Source organism: Poromitra crassiceps, assembly GCF_964638095.1.
Source record: "Poromitra crassiceps genome assembly, chromosome: 23".
NCBI lineage: Eukaryota > Metazoa > Chordata > Actinopteri > Beryciformes > Melamphaidae > Poromitra > Poromitra crassiceps.
The window spans coordinates 23,900,095-23,916,524 of NC_139639.1; the positions used below are offsets into that span (position 1 = coordinate 23,900,095).

At 42.8% G+C, this 16,430-nt stretch overlaps 1 protein-coding gene across 6 annotated transcripts in view; it reads left to right on the top strand.

Annotated features, from left to right (window-relative positions):
* Positions 1–16,430, top strand: part of ptprfb (protein tyrosine phosphatase receptor type Fb) — a 216,915-nt gene that overhangs the window by 35,361 nt on the left and 165,124 nt on the right. For 5 of the 6 annotated variants that reach the window (XM_083659337.1, XM_083659339.1, XM_083659341.1 and 2 more), the window contains exon 1: positions 11,948–12,212. The exons of the other annotated variant lie outside the window; for it this stretch is intronic. The gene's annotated coding sequence lies outside the window, so the exon portion shown is untranslated. Of the gene's footprint in view, positions 1–11,947; positions 12,213–16,430 lie in introns of those variants that run through there. 6 annotated transcript variants of the gene reach the window in all.

Sequence of the window (16,430 nt, forward strand, 5' to 3'; positions counted from 1 at the left end):
AAAAAGGATTTCCTCTCAGACTTTGCTACATTTTCCAGCCTTCACTGAGCCAATAATGTGGATTGATTTGACTAGCCTGTTTGCCATATCAACGGGAAGCCTACATCTTATTACAGACATTTGACTAGTCTGTTTGCCTAGCAACGGGAAGCCTACATCTTATTACAGACATTTGACTAGTCTGTTTGCCCTAGCAACGGGAAGCCTACATCTACTAGCCTGTTTGCCCTAGCAATGGGAAGCCTACATCTTATTACAGACACAAATAACTATTTTGTCTCTGTCAGTGTTTTTAGCTCGGGAGACTGTTGACTTTTTATAAGTTGCTAAGCTGCACAAGAAGAAGAAGAAGAAGAAGAAGAAGAAAAAAGCCATAAGGATACCCAAGTCAATTTGTTGAACAATTGATGATAAGCTATCACATAGCAGGCTGACGGGGATGAGTTATTAATAGTTTCTTGTTGAAATTGATGTAGCCCCACCAACTTATTACTGAACATTTGAGCCATATTTTGCCTCAGAGTCTGTGCTCATTCCCCAACTTGTTGATTTTGTCACAGTGTTTCTACTTGATTTAAATTGCCAATTTAGTTTGGGATATTCCACATGTAGAGTCATTTCCAGAGCCACCTAAGGGACACAAGGCAAGTTTAATACAACGCTGAACACATTTTACTGCCACTGTGGCACGTCCGCCCACGAGGATTTGCCATCTGGTGACACAATTTGAAAACCTCTCCCCAGGAAAATTAAGCATAGGGTTACCAGTGCAGCCATATTCCCTAAAAATATCTATTTAATAATACACAATATATCCGTAATTGTCTAGAGAGGACAGATGCATTATGGGATTCTCCCATTACAAGCTTCCACATTTCCTGTGTTGATGATGCTTCGATGTGTGAAGCCCATTTGAAACGGTGAAAGTACTCTGCTCTTCCTGACTTGTCGTATTACAGTGCATTGTTTTCAACCACTCTAATCCCTCAAGGATAAAGCTAGCCTAGATGTAACTAGAATATCATTATTTAATTGCATAATTCATGCTGACTGAAAAATGAGACAAAAAAACAAGCATATTTCTTATTTCACAATCTTCCTTTTAGTTGTAACCTTGGTAACCGGAGGTACAAGGCTAACCGTGCACCGCTATATCCACAATCACGTGGAATGTAAAAACTCAATTATTTCCCCCATTGCCTTGCTTCAGGCTTTACAGTCAGGCCGTAGAGAAATCATTGACACACAGTGACATAGAGGTGCTATTTGCCCACAGCAACGCTGCTCTAAATGTTGCCGGAGATATAAGCAGAGGGGCAAAACTCATTACAGAGATCAGAAGTGATCTGAACATGTTCCGAGTGGGAAGTGTCTTCATAGTGGAGCACCGGGGGCGAAGCGCAGCGGGACATGCTGCCATCATGCTTCACCTCCCGCTTCAGTTTGGGGCCCGTCTGATGAGATCAGCTGCACCGCGGCTCAGGGCGAAGAAGAGATCAACTTGTGGAACGCATGGAAGCCATACCTTCGCCTACCGTCTAACTTTAACCCATGCGACACCTCTTAAAGCCCCATCTACAAATAGAAAGGAAAATGGTGGATGGGTCTATCAGGCGGGGACTAAATTAGATTAAGGGTTTACTGTGGGGGGTCAAGAGGGTATGATGGCATGCTGTTTTCGCAGGGTGGCAGTACGGGCCGCAATGTGACCTCTGGCTTTGACCTCGAGCCTGAAATATGTGATGAATGTGGGCAGAGGGGGTGGGTAATATGTGCTGAATGTGGGTAGAGGGGGTGGGTATATGGGTGGTACTATGTTTGCAGAGGGGGTGGGTAACTGGGTATATGGGTGCTACTATGTTTGCATTCATGCCATGCTGCCTGCCGGCCAGTGTGCGTTTCGGCTCACCGTAGGGTTGCATTAAAAACGGGATGGGGCGCTGAGTGGAATTTAGCAACACTAGGAATGCTGATCCCTGGACTGCACCCAGTCAAACCCTCGGAGCAATGACTCACCTGTCACATGATTAAAACACTTCTTTTGGCTACCCATCGTCTGTACGTTATCTAAGCTCCTAGCTAGTGTCATGTAATTGTTTGTAACATTCAAAGATTTGGTTGGCATCTTGGTTAGTATGGGCTGAGGACAGGGACAATTTGATTTGAGTCCTCAAGGGGCAGTCTTTAATGAGAGGGCATGTCTCAATGGATTCAATTAATTCAATTGTTTCTTGTGTGTACTGTTTTAGGTACACTCATCATACTCATTAGGTCTGTTGCACCTGTGTGACAGTTATGCTGCCATCTCTTTGGAAAGAAAAGGGTAGTAAAACCTGATGTATAAAATCATTTTTTAAAGGAGCAACGCCAACATTTTGGGGAGATTCGCCTATTTGCCATATTCTCTATAGTAAGACGAGAAGATAGATGCCTGTTCTCTTCTCTGTGCGTGCAGAAAAGTAGTTGAGCGGTTTTCTGAAGAAAACCGGAAGTATGTATTTTGCTTAGGAATTTCAGGGCCCACAAAAACAGCATGTTCAAAGTTTCATTGTATTTTTTTATTTTATTTTTATTTTTAGCTTTTTTTGGTTGCTATGTCCCTGCTTTTTACATGGTTTTGTGTTGTTGATCACATCCCTAAAGTTAACACCTGGCCTTTTTCCTCGAGCGATCCATTGCCCTGTGAGAATGATCTGACAGTCGGCATGTTTTGGTTCTAGAGGTCACATTAAGCTTGGTTTAGGCAAGAGTCAGCAAAAATAATGGGGTTTTTGTATTCCTACAAATTTGCCAGTGAAATATTTTAATATGTATTCATATTATTAGGTAGGCTATATTTAGAAATGGAGGTCCTTATAGGAAGTACTGTGGAGCATGTCGGTTAGAATTCTCATCAGTCTCTGAGGTAGGGTTAGAATGGGCAGGTATTTTCCCCAGTCTGGGTTTTCCATGGGCGTAACCGCCTCAGCGGTCCAATATTTTCTTTTCGCTTCAGCGAGCATTGCACTTTGGCAGTTCTACATCCAGCAACACATCCCCATCAAGAGCTACAAATGGCACATAGGCCTATTCGAAATATCGTACTTTCCCCTGGAGCGCTTCAAGAGCTTTCCTTTGTCATTATTAGCCAGCTGCCTTAGCCAGTTCCTCCTCTATAAAGGCCATTTCTCCATTACCACTACAGGCACCAGTGCCTTAAACCCAGTGCGCCTGATCTTTTTGTGTGTGTCTCAATTAGATTTCTTTTGCAGTGTGCCCGAAATTTCACAGATAAATAATACCAGGTATAACTCTCAGAAGGCTAAATTAAGTTAAATGGGAGGAAAGGGAAATGACTGGCTTTCTTCTCCATTAACACTCAAATTAATCCGCTAATTTCCTCTCTATAAATTTATGAGGCACCCGATGCTATAATAAGAAGTTTTATGTTGAATATTTCATTTGCTTAATTATTTTGGGCTGGCTTTCCTGGTATTGGGTTGAAGTCATTTGTTACTCGCCTTGCTATGAATGGTTAATGATACTCTGAAGAGAAAGGCAGTGATTTCCTGAGGAGATAGGGCAGGCCTAGATTACCGTTTCAACTACCTTACAGTTATTAACTTATTTATTCAGTTTATTCACAAAACACTATAGAGCTTAACAGTCACATATTTTGCCCCGGAAGTGAGTTTCCCATTCATTTTCTCCATAGAGTTTTCGAAAAATCCTTATATAACGAGTTTTAAGGCTGGAACCAAGCCAACCCGTGACCTACTGAATCATGAGTGACCATAAAACATTTCAGTTGGAGCAAAAATAAAAAATAACATTGCAGAAAAAAAACACATTTTCACAGCCTTAGAACTCGTTATATAGGGTTTTTTGAAATGTCTATGGAGAAAATTAATGGGAAACTCACTTCCAGGGCAGGAAATGTCACGTGACTGTTGAGCTCTACCCCCTTTTGGCAGATAATCATTACCCTGAAGTTCAGTCTACTCTAAAGTCAGGACTTAGTTGGGGATTTAAGATAGTAGTAAGACAGGGCTTTATGTTTTAATTTTGCGCCATCAGTGATTTTGGAAGAGTGGGTCTGGTTTTTCGGATAGTGAATACGGTATCTTATTTTGGAGGAAAACTTCTTAGAAATGTGGTGTCTTCATGCCTCAGAGTGGTGACTTGGCCATTTATTGTTTTCTCATGTGCTCACTCTTTCAGTCAACAGAGGCCTTATCTCGCCCTGTCACTCAAGCCATTGTTGAAGAGAGGGACCCTGCAAACACACAATGGCACTAGTGATGGATTACTCCCTCATTTGGCAGGCTTTTCATCTGTTGAAATTGTTCTGTGTGTGTGTGTGTGTGTGCGTGCGTGCGTGCGTGGGAGAGAGTGAGTGTGTGTGTGTGTGTGTGTGTGTGTGTGTTTGTGTGTGTGTGTGTGTGTATGTGTGTGTGAATTGGTATTTAGGGTTTGGCCTAGATGTTGGGAAGAAAATACCTAGCTGTTGCTGCAAGAATTTTCTCAATTTGTGAACAAGTTTTTATCACAATGTAATTGCAAGGATGATAATGGGAGATAATTGTTTTCATGTATTTCAGAAGTATTAAACCACTTTGTTACATAGCCAAAGCCATCAATATTGATGATGAGGTCTTTCTTCTCCAACTGAAGATCACTCCCACAGCATTCATGATGGAGGCTCATGATTTGTAGTTTGTTTCCTTTCAGCAGAGGGAACTCCTCTCCCCCCCCCCTTCCCCTTGATTTTGCAGCATAGTGATACACGGTGACTGAAAGCTTGGGGGAGATGTTCTGATGAGAGCTTTTAACAATGCTGAAGTTGATTTGTGTTTTTGAATGCATCCCTTTGTGTCCCAAGTTGTTTTTCCTGCATGCAAATGGGAAATCATTATTGGAATTATAAAACGCTCCAATATGATGCCACTGACTGGTCCTGTGGAGAATGATTCCGGAGAGACTTGAAAAGCACAGCACACAGATTAAAATGAAGGAAGCATATATTTCTTCTTCTTTGTTGTTGTTGTGTTGTTGTTGTTGTTGTTGTTGTTGTTGTTGTTGTTGTTGTTGTTGTTGTGTGTGTGTGTGTGTGTGTGTGTGTGTCTCTGTGTCTGTGTGTGGGGTCTATGTATGTGGGGGGTCTAGGCTGATGCATATTGGCATTGAACATCCACAAAGCTCGGAGTGTGTTTTGAAAAGTACTTCACACTCTCACTGCAGCCAGTCAGCCAGTCAGGCTACTTATCTTTTGGAGTGCTAGCTCCCTCCCTATCCTGGCTGTGAGGCAGAGATTTGCTGTGGGAATGCGACTGGAAGGCTCTCTTGGCAGAGACAAATTGTCGTCTCCTCAGGTTGGCAGAGGCTCTTCTGTGGGGCTTTTATTAGGGATCCCTCACGGAAAGTTCTTCAGATTCATCAAAGTCTCCTCTCGGTATACAGCATACTTTAGCCTGCCAAGCTACTGCAGAAACTACAGTAGTGGATAGTGGCTAGCTACTGGATAGCATCATCATCATCATCATCATCATCACCCTTTAGCCTTCAGCCTGCCAAGCTACTGCAGAAACGACAATAGTGGATAGTGCTGGATAGCTACAGTACTGCTGTAGTAGCTTCACACAAAAGCAAGTGAGTTCATGGGGGATTGATACTACTTTGGCTAACAATTAGCTAGCTAACGTTGGCAAAAAAGAAAACAAAAAGGCAACGCCTCGGGGCATTCAACGTAGCTACACTTACGTCTGGACCACTAAAGGTTCCTCTTGTACCGCCGGGAAAGTACCTACCCTGAAGTAGGAGCTAAAAAGCTTCCTCTAAACAGCGTTCTAAGAACTACTATGGTTCTTACTTCCTGCGGTGCAAACACAACAAAAAGAGGAGAGTTCCTTCAACTGTTCCTAGGAATATGAAAAGGTTCCTGCAGTCCGAAAGCACCTATAGTGTCTTGCATTTTTATGCTGATTTTGTTGTTTGGTGGTGCATGTATGTTCCTTATTCCCATGGATAGATCATGGCTGAAATGTAGATGAGGTAACATCACGTTGAGATGTCTCTCCAGTGCAGCTACAATAGAGTTTGATAGGAAGAATTTTTTTGCTATCTAAATCATCAGTTTGGTGTCAGCCTCTCAGACTCAAACAGCAAGTGCTTCTTTCTAAACCCAACATTTTGCTCCCACATCCAGCAGTCATCCAGGATGAAATCCATCATAGGAGAGGCAGAGGTAACAACTTCTCCACTCACAATAGCCTAAAATATACCATAATGCAATGCAGCCACTGCTTGCATCTTTGTGGATGTGTTGTCGGTAGCATGTGAAACATACTGTTCTCTTCTAGCGCCTTTTTCTTTCTTTTGGAATTTGAACAACCGAGCACAGCGTTCTCTTTCTTCTCTCACTTTTCCTCGAGTGGAAAAACGTACAGTACCACTCTATCACCATCGCTATTACTCTCGGCACCTACATGTAAAGTAAGACGTCTCATGAATATCTTGGTCTCCATCCTAACCTATTAGCAAACCTGAAGGAATGCAATGAATGGCATTTCTGTTGCTGGCCGGTGCCAAACTGGCCATCTGTCCAAAAACACACCTGACAGTAATCTGGCTGGAATGACCATTGATCAAGAAGACAAATGGCGTTCTGAAACTTGGACCACGGGGAGACATATTGAGGTGGCAACAGAAGTGAATTGAACCATGCAAGCTTGAGTGCAGAGAGGGAGGACATTGAAGGTCACCCACTAAGACACGCTTGGATAAATGGAGCCAACATCCATACCATCGATCACCAACTTACCCTTTGAAGTTGCACCGAGTTGCATTGAGTCTGTAGTTTTTGCGCACTGGTCTTGACCCAAACGGGACCTCTTCAGCGCTTTGGAGCGCTGACCGTTAGGCCCTAAAGGGGACCTAGCTCTACTACAATTAGGCATGGCAAATAAAGCAATAAATATGATGGCATGGCGCTGGAACCTGCCCTCTCCCTCTCACAAACATTGCTGCCTCCATTTTGCGTTAGTTCACCTGGAAGCCACTTTCCTCAGCCACCCACTTCATCACCACCCCGCCCCCCTCAGCGAGTGCAGGATGTAAGGTTGTCAAAAGTATCGAAAAGTATCAATACTGAAAATTTAAATCGGAAACAATACTCATTTGCAACAGGTATCGATAGTATAGATAAGTATCAATACTACAAATTTGAAAAGGATACAATACTCATTTGCCACAGTTTCGATACCATCAGGGCTTTCTTTGAATGAAAAATCACACATTTCTCCCTCCCTATCATTGGCGATTATCTGATGCTTCAACAAGCTAAACGTGTTCTGATGGCTAGAGCAGGGCTAATCTGCTGTCTAAATTCAAGGTTGTATCAGGCCTAGATTATGGAGAAGTGTGCGTTTGTCCGTCCATCTGTCTAACTTTATTTTTATGCCTCTTGATGTGTCGTCACCCCCCCCCCCCCCCCCCCCCTTCCCGTGGTATCAATGGTATCGAGTATCGATATTTTCCTGGGTATCGAAGTAGAAATGATAGTATCGTGACATCCCTATCAGGAGGATGTGAGGCGCTCAGTCTCCGGAGGGGTTCCGGCCGGGGGAGCCAGGGGGTGGAGAGGAGGGCCACAGCGCCGTAGTGCCTCAATGTGGCTTCATTTCCCCGTTTTAATTGGGCTATCTAAATGCATCCCCGGTTTGTCAATACCCGCCGGAGTCCCCGATAAAAATGATTTGTTTCAGGCATTCGCCGGCATGCTCCGCCGTTCCCTTCAGAGAGCGTGCCCTGCCACTCGTCAACAGCACAGTGTAATGGAGAGCGCGCTCGCTGTTTGGGATTTTCAGAGAGTAGCAGGAACAACAGGGCCCCACTGCTTTCTGCTCTCCTGCCTTGTCTTCTTCTGCACGCCCACCCACCTGTACGCACACACACACACACACGCGCGCCCGCCCACCTATATACGCAGACACACACGACACAAACGCACACAGGCAAACGGACTCATGCAGAAATTCATATAGTATCCACCTGCTGACGCACGTCTGTGCGGGCGCTTACACACACAAGCTGCTCAGTGAAGGTCAGCACACGCTGAAGCCAATCTTATCTCTGTTTTTATGTGCTCTGTTTCCCACTGTCCTTGTCTTTTTCACACCTCCTGTCGCCATGTGCCATTGCCCTCCTCCCTCTCAGCGCTGGAGTCTCTCTTATCTGCAGACAGTCCTGAGAAAAATTCAGGGCCAAACGGACGCCCTTGGTGTTCGGCACAAGTGTGATGCTGCTTACGTGTTTGTTTGGCATTTCCATTCATTTAGCGATACAATACTTTGCACCTAAACTTAACGTAGCCACTTTGTGCTTTACTTGCTACTCTGTGCTGCAGAGTGACGCTGTGCTGTTCATCTGTAAACTGATAATGAACTGATTATGATCAAATAGCTTGCATCAAATGAATCGGATATAGTCAGACATAATAAGATATATAGCCTCGAGATGCTATCTGCTTAACTTACGCTGTCTATGTCACAGACGTGTACTATGTCACAGACGTGTACTATGTCACAGACGTGAGTGATGCTGTGCTGTTAATCTGTAAACTGATAATGAACTGATTATGATAAAATAGGTTGCATCAAATTAATCGGATATAGTCCGACATAATGAGATATATAGCCTCGAGATGCTATCTGCTTAGCTTACACTATCTATGTCACGGACGTCACCTCGGTCAAATGGTACTTTGATTATGTGCAATTACGAGTTCACCCAGGTTTCCTGAGCCTCTATCTGATTAAGGTATGTGATAACCAATGACCAGCAGCATTGGAATCAGCGGGTTAATTAGCTACCCGCCATAGAATGGCAGTAGCCAGTTCTCAGTCAATTGTGAATCGGGCTGAGAAATCTAACAGGTGCTGCCCAGCTGTGCTTTTGGACATGATGACATAGTGCTGCTAGTCTTAAAAGTCCATCAGCAACAGCACACTGACTTTCACAACTCACTGTTTACGACACAGGTCAGCATTTTCTCACTGGCATGCGGCCAGCATTGTGTTTATCAGTGACCCTTCTACATGGAGAGATAAAGCTATTTGGGACACCATTTAAAGATCGCTCTTAGATTATTTTTTTAATACATCATATCAAATCATGGTTTTCTGACAAGAAGTGTCGACGGAGAGGTTTTCAGATGAAGCAAATTTATTCTCGTAACGATTTGGATCCGTCAGCCGCCAAGAAGTGTGTGTTCTTGTGACCCTAGACCGAGAGATTTATGCTCTTACCTCCGAGCTGAACTTTGTTAAAACGTTGTTGTCAGACGGTGTTAGATGGTGCAGACAGTTATATTGATAAAGCCGAAGGCCAATATGAATCACCATCCCATCCAGCAGCCGGCGCGGTTGCCCATCAGACGATGACTGTAGCGCTCACCACACAGGAGCTGAGGTGTCTGGCTATGGAGCCAGGTGTTCCTATCTACCCGCAGATAACCCTGGAGAGGAGTTGCGCAACGGATTATGTGCGTGTATTCCGGCACGTACAGGCAGCTTGTTAACAATCGAACAGAATCAAGCTTTGCCCTTTGCTAGAATCTGTAAATGGGGCATTGTCAGCCGACCGGCTGTAGTCAGGGAGGGGTCAGCTCCCTCAGATTGATGGGAGGAGAAGAGGTTGTCAACCTTTTTTAATTCTAATGAAAGGACTGGGGGGAGGGGCGGGTGTCATGAGGTTATAAATTCTCAGACTTGGTAGGGGGCGTTTCCAAGTCTGTTTTCAGCCTCGAGTGGGGGAGGGGCCCGAAGATAAGTCACACCAAATCTCACTTGAGACAAGCATTTTAATCTTCTTGATGGGCTCTTGCGAGCGTCTATCTGTGCTTTGACTTTTTCCATTACACTAACGATGAGCTGTCATTTCTTGCACACACTGACACACTGTAGCCTACAGTGTATGACTGTAGCTGCCTGGCAATTCATTTCCCTCCCAACTCGGCTGTCAATATCAACAAATGATCATCTTCCTCAGTGTGTGATTTGTTCAGTGATTTGTTCTCAAATCAATATGACATGTGAATCGGCACAGAATGCTTACACCCCCACAGTGGGCCATGTGTGGTGTGTGGGTGCCACAATTATTCCCCAGAAAGTTCCCTCAAATTCTCATTTATTTATCAGGAACCAGAACCAAGAAGTTTGTGACGCTTTTGTCCTTATAGCATGCTTGATAGCATTTTATTTTATTATATATATATATATATATATTAAAAGATGATTGTCACATGTCACATGTGCAGCTGCCTGAAACATATTTATATTTTTAGACTGCACACATTTTTAATCAGGTGACCCATATCCCATTCTGAACTAAAAAACAAAACAAAACAACAACAACACTTCTCTCTTGCTGAAAAGTCTGTTTTGTGCACAGATTTGCAGCCTCCAGTTAAATGAGGCTGTCCCTCATCATTAACAACAACAAATAAAACAGTTGAACCCTTTGCAGTAGGGCAGGCTAGTTCCTTCAACAGGGCTTTAGTCTAGAAGAGGACACTTTACACTGCAGCTGTCAGTTGGCAGTGGAACCCCTACAAGTGCTGTTTAGAACACCGTTCTGAATTTCTTTTGTTTTTGTCTGTTTATTCAATTGACTTGTGTAAATCTCTGTTTTGTTTTTTCAGGGTTTATAACAAGGCGCAATATGGCCATTCCTTAAATATTCGTTTTCCCTCTTCACAGTCATATTCCCTATTATGCTATAAGTATTGTGTATTACTAAATAATCGTAACAAATTCATATCACATATACATTATGGCCTTAGCTAAGCGGTGGTCTAGGCCTAGGTCATGGATCGCAGTGTCAGGCTGTCAGCAATGCCATTAATATGAAAAAGATCATTTCTTGGGGGGAAGGCACATTGTTGAAGCATTGCTGGACGAGTCGAGTTACAGTCCACACAGTATTATTGGGATAAATGAGAAAACCTCTCCCCAAGGTCCGGAGGCTCTGTGATCTATTAAGGCGCCTGTCGTCTCGGATGGCGGATCTCAACGAGCCAGGGAATTTTGGAGGGAGAGAGAATGGTTGTGCTGACATCCTCACACAGTGCAATCCCTCGTCCTTGTAGGACGGAAGAGAGAAACAGCACCAGAGGCTGACTTGGCTGTTCCTCTGAGCTCCGTCGTAAATCCGACTGAACATTTTTGAACATCTGTTGTGGATGATTAGCTCCGTGGCTAGCAGAGTTTGACCGCGGGGAGCCAGAAACAGTGTGTTTGGGAGTTGCGCGTACACTCATGCAGCCTTGCTGCTTTAAGAATGAGGTTTTTCTGTGTTTTATTTCTTTCTTCTCTTCTCTTTTATTCAGAGTGGGACAAATTAAGTTGAGCGCAGAATGTATTAGCCTTGGACTATGTTGTCATGGTCACTTATTTGATTGGCGCAGTCCCCTGGGAATGCTTGAATGTAATCTTCTCAAGGTCACACACATTTACCAGCCTATTATCTGATGTGTCTTCTTCTGGGTTAATTTGCCATTTTTTGGTGGGAATTGACAGACAGTGAAGTGAATGAACAATATATTCAGAGATTCAATTAAAAAAGAAATCAGAATTTCACTGTGTCAAACAGGCCAGCCATTTAAAAGGAAAAAAGACAAATCACAAGGCTGTATTTGAGAATTCCCCCTCACAGTTTTGAGCCTACGTTAATACTGCCTTCTCTCCCAGGAAGCTACATCACGTGTGCTCATACCTCAAAACCTTTTTTGTATGCAGGTGAACTCCAAAAATGTCTCTCATTGGTCAAGGCTCAGGAAGGTAAAGCGCTCGAGCCTCCCCTCTCTTCACAGTGAAATTCAACACCTATGACATCACACGGCGGGCTTGGCTCCTCCCAGGCAGTCCCTGAGCACGCTCAGTGTGTGAACAAGCTCTGACTCTGAAGGATCTCTGCCTAAGCCAGCGCATTACTCCATACAGCTGGAAACATACTGCCCGAGAGCCAGAAGACAGTTCCTTCTCTTTTATGAAAACGCGCTCAATGGAATAACTGAGGGAGAAGCAGAGCCTTGTTCATGAGACATCTTTGAGGGGATAATCATATTCGGATACTGTTGGATTTTCCTAGGATTTGGATACGCTCTCTGGAATAAGTGCCTAAACTTTGATCAAAGGAATACAACGGATTTAAGTGGACCTAATTGACATGCATGGGTAAGTGTGACATCCCTGCCCCCCAGCATGCTGCAGTAGCATGTTAATGACGAAAACAAATGTCAATTAGTAGCCTAATTCTTAGCCAAAAGACAAGCAAATTCAGCACAGGTGCATTTTTTTTGACTGGGTTGTCCTACGTCTCCCGACGAAATTAAAGTTAACTTGTCTCATATAAAAAGGAACTAACTAAGTTCATGTGATACACTTCAATGGTCAGGTATTTTCTTACTATTCTTTTGTCCTGCGTTCTTTTGTCCTTGTTCACTCTTGCTTGTTAAGCCAAAACAATAGTTTAACCTCGTCTTGGCTTAGCTCTATTGGCTGGCTCTCTGGCAAATTGCCCTGTCTGGTGCGAGCCCTCCCCTCCTTTTTTCAGAGGACTTTGAATAGGAGGGCCATAGAATGTCCCCTAGCTACCGCTGCTAAGGTGAGGCACCCTGCCGTTGCCTACACTGAGGCCAAACAACCTGCTTTTCCAGTTGTCTTTATCTCCCTGGGCAATCTGGAGGCTAACGTTTCAGCTAGAAGAATTTCAGTCAGAAAGAGCCACATAGAGGTTTTGAAATCCCACAGCAGAGTGAGGGGGGAACATTTCGGAAGACACAATTTAGGACTTTTGGAAACTTTGTGTGCCTTAGTTTCTACAAGAAAGTAACCTGCCGTAAATGTCTCTTAAAGTGTCTTTATCACAGTTATATACAAATCTATAGTATAGCCTATATCTAATATATGTACTCATATAATAATCAATATACTACTGTGTAATACCTAACCTCCCTCCCCCAGATGTTTAACTCTATCCTTGTATTGTAGAAAAAAACATATATACTGTACATTATGTTTATATACAAATCTATAATATAGCCTATATCTAATGTATGTACTCATATAATCTATACTGTATAATACCTAACCTCCCTATCCCAGATGTTTAACTATATCCTTGTATTGTAAGAAATATATACTGTACATATATTTATATACAAATCTATAATATACAGTAGCCTATATCTAATGTATGTACTCATATAATCTGTATAATACCTAACCTCCCTCCCCCAGATGTTTAACTATATCCTTGTATTGTAAGAAACATATACTGTACATATGTTTATATACACATCTATAATATAGCCTATATCTAATGTATGTACTCATATAATCTGTATAATACCTAACCTCCCTCCCCCAGATGTTTAACTATATCCTTGTATTGTAAGAAACATATACTGTACATATGTTTATATACAAATCTATAATATAGCCTATATCTAATGTATGTACTCATATACTGTACAATACCTAACCTCCCTCCTCCCCCAGATGTTTAACTATATCCTTGTATTGTAAAAAAAACATATACAGTATACTGTACATATGTTTACATACAAATCTATAATATAGCCTATATCTAATATATGTACTCATATAATAATCTATATACTGTATAATACCTAACATCCCTCTCCCAGATGTTTAACTATATCCTTGTATTGTAGAAAAACATATATACTGTACATATGTTTATTTACAAATCTATAATATAGCCTATATCTAATATATGTACTCATATAATAATCTATATACTGTAATATAATACCCAACGTCCCTCCCCTAGATGATTAACTATATCCTTGTATTGTAGAAAAACATATATACTATACTGTACATACTGTATGTTTATATACAAATCTATAATATAGCCTATATCTAATACTCATATAATAATCTATATACTGTATAATACCTAACCTCCCTCCCCCAGATGTTTAACTATATCCTTGTATTGTAAAAAAAAAAAGATACATTACGTCAGAATAATTGTGGCATGTGTTGCACAACAATTGTGTTGCACAATACAAGGAGCTAGTGCCACTAGGAGAAAAAAAAGAATATCCTTTTTGCAACTTGTTCTTTTCCATCAAAGCTGTGTGGAGCGTTCAGAGCACAGAGTGTTAAGACAACATGTCTGTCTTGCTTTGTGTGGCCTTTGAAAAGGCGAGACCTCCCCATGGGTCCGTCTCACGGCGCTGGGAACTTAGTGGCTTTCTTTCTTGGTTGGACCAAATCTGAACTCACTGTTTTGTTTTGTGTTTTTTTTTCTTTTCAGTTAATCATTCACAAGTCCTGCTCTGCCCTGTTAGTCTTGGCTTGGAGTGGTAGAGCCCAAACATGGGATAAAAGGGACGACCTTGAGGAGAAAGTGTTGAGACAAGATGGAAGCTACCGCTGAAATGTCCATTCATCTATTCAGTTCCTCAAAAACATAAACAAACGAGACAAAAACCATAAACCGTGGTCCACGTCCAAACAAGTACGCCCCTAACTCTTCCACCCCCCAGTCCACAATGGTTGACCTTTAGGTTGTCCTCCTTGACCTCCACCATGCAGGCCATCGACCCTACATTCCCCCTTTACGACTCTGGCCCAGTCTCTTCGTCACCGCTCGCGTTCCAGACAATCTTTGCACCAACATGAGGGGATGGTTTTCTAGGTCTGGGATGTAACCTGAGGAAATAACTTTGGTCGTTTGTTTACCGCCGCTCTTTATTAGGTTGTTTGGCCAAACATATCCTCTGCTTGAACGACTGTCTCCAGGCTAAAGTCTTTCCTTTCAAATGAATTGCTCTGTGTGTATCAGTCAATCATTCAGTCTTGCTCCCCCCCCGATGGATTCCTTAAAAGTAATTATGGGCGAACCATATGGATTTCTCCATAGAACTTGATTTCTCATCATGGCTGAATTGGGTGATGTGTAATGGCCTGTTAACGCATGATGGATTTGCTTAATCGCTCTTGTCCCAGTTGGGACATGAAAGAGGTTGCTTATAATCGCAGATCAATGTCTGGGAAGTGAGCGTGCAAATGGTCACGCACATTGGTCCTTGACATGGACAGAAAGCACAGCAGCTGTGTTGTGGTGTCTACAGTATGGACTGGTTTCTGATCAGCCTTGAGACATTCAAAACGCCTGCGGAGAGAGAGAGAGAGAGAGAGAGAGAGATTTTTCACTTCTTATTATGTCAAGCGTTGGTTGTTTTCTGATGGTGACAGGGTCACGAGTAGCTGTTTGATGAAGACAAGGTCTAATTGTCAAACTTCAGTCGTCTGTACTGTAGAAAATAGCGATGCCAATACAGCTGTGGGGGTGAGTGTGTCAGTTCAGTCCTGCATAATGTGTGATGTCAATCAGAGGCCACTGCCTGTTCCATGTTAGCTGTGGTGATAGTCACTTACTAGCCTCAGACGTGACACTCTTTTCTTTTTCCTGTACGCATGTGTGAAAATGTCTAGCAGACAATTTCACATCCATTCTGACAGGAGCTGCCGAGGACCGCTTTGACAAAAGGGCTTCCCAGTGAAATCACCAGTGTTTTGACAAGAACCCTTTTCTTTTGCTGCTCCAAGCAGAGAGGTTAGCCTACTTTTGATTGAACCAGGTCTAGACCTTCATGCATCCACCCAGGCTGGTGGCTGGCCTATTAAACACATGTTAAACACAATGTTAAGTTATTTTGTTGTTGTTCAATTAGCGATCAGATCAATGGAATATGTAGAAACCCGTTGTAATTGTGGCAGGCTAGTTTGAACTCACTCTATCAGTATGTTTAAAATAAATGGTTAACTAATGTATTATTTAGCTCCCTCAGTGTCTGATTGGACGTTACTGCTCACACTTAGAACATAGGAGGCTATTCAACCGCCAATGAGCTCTGTTTTTTTGCTCAAACTGTAGCCGTGCGCCTCGCTTTTTTGTAGCACATTTAACTTTAACTGTATTTCTCAACGGAAACACAAATCGGCTTTGTCAGAGATGACATTTCCCTCCCTGCCCAAAACTCATTTCTGTTCCACATCATCCCATTACGCCTCCGCACTGACTGAAACAGCCTCCATCTCCAGGTGGGGCCTCCCTGCATCTGCTGCATTCTGTATGTATGACAAGGCTAAGGCATACATGAGAGACGTGCAGCGACTTGCAGGTTGGAAACACACACACACACACACACACACACACACACACACACACACACACACACACACACATAAGCCAATGTAAATTCCGCCATGTAATAAGCTATTTTGTGAAAATGCGAGAAGGCTAGGGAACACTTTTGTGTCATCACTCTGTTGCATGATGCTGTTCACCTTCCTCACATTATACCACTGCATTACTGTGGCAGGATATGCTATTGCTACCAACATCATATTACT